General features: G+C 45.8%; 1 protein-coding gene across 1 annotated transcript in view; it reads left to right on the top strand.

Moving 5' to 3' along the window:
• The window catches only part of TEX10 (testis expressed 10), a gene marked incomplete at its 3' end in the record, with an annotated part of 28,352 nt that overhangs the window by 19,092 nt on the left and 8,640 nt on the right, over window positions 1-620 (top strand). The gene's annotated exons all lie outside the window — the stretch shown is intronic.

The following is a 620-nucleotide window of genomic DNA, read 5'->3' as shown; positions in this document are numbered from 1 at the left end:
TCTCAAAAAAACATTAAAGGAACACTTTTTAATCGGAGTATAGCATCAAGTCAATGAAACTCCTGGGATATTGATAAGGCCAGGTTACTTACCAGAGGGAGTTGTTAATCAGTTTCAGCTGCTTTTGGTGTCAATGAAATTAACAGGTGCACTAGATGGGCAACAATGAGACGACCTCCAAAACAGGAATGGTTTTACAGGTGGAGGCCACTGATATTTTTTACCCTATTCATCTTTTCTGACTGTTTTTCACTAGTTTTGCATTTGGCTAGAGTCAGTGTCACTACTGGTAGCATGAGGCGATACCTGGACCCTAAAGAGGTTGCACTGGCTTGCCAACTCCTTCAGGATAGCCCATCAATACGTGCCATTGCCAGAAGGTTTGCTGTGTTTCGCCGCACAGTCTCAAGAGCATGGAGGAGATTCCAATACACAGGCAGTTACTGTATGAGAGCTGGACAGGGCCATAGAATGCCCTTAACCCATCAGCAGGTCCGGTATCTGCTCCTTTGTGCAAGGAGGAACAGGATGAGCACTGCCAGAGCCCTACAAAATGACCTCCAGCAGGCCACTGGTGTGAATGTCTCTGACCAAACAATCAGAAACAGACTTCATGAGGG

Source organism: Nanorana parkeri, unplaced genomic scaffold (assembly GCF_000935625.1).
Source record: "Nanorana parkeri isolate BGI_ZX_2015 unplaced genomic scaffold, ASM93562v1 scaffold2112, whole genome shotgun sequence".
Lineage (NCBI taxonomy): Eukaryota > Metazoa > Chordata > Amphibia > Anura > Dicroglossidae > Nanorana > Nanorana parkeri.
Note: the sequence above shows the minus strand (reverse complement) of the source record. Positions and strands in the feature narration are given on the sequence as shown.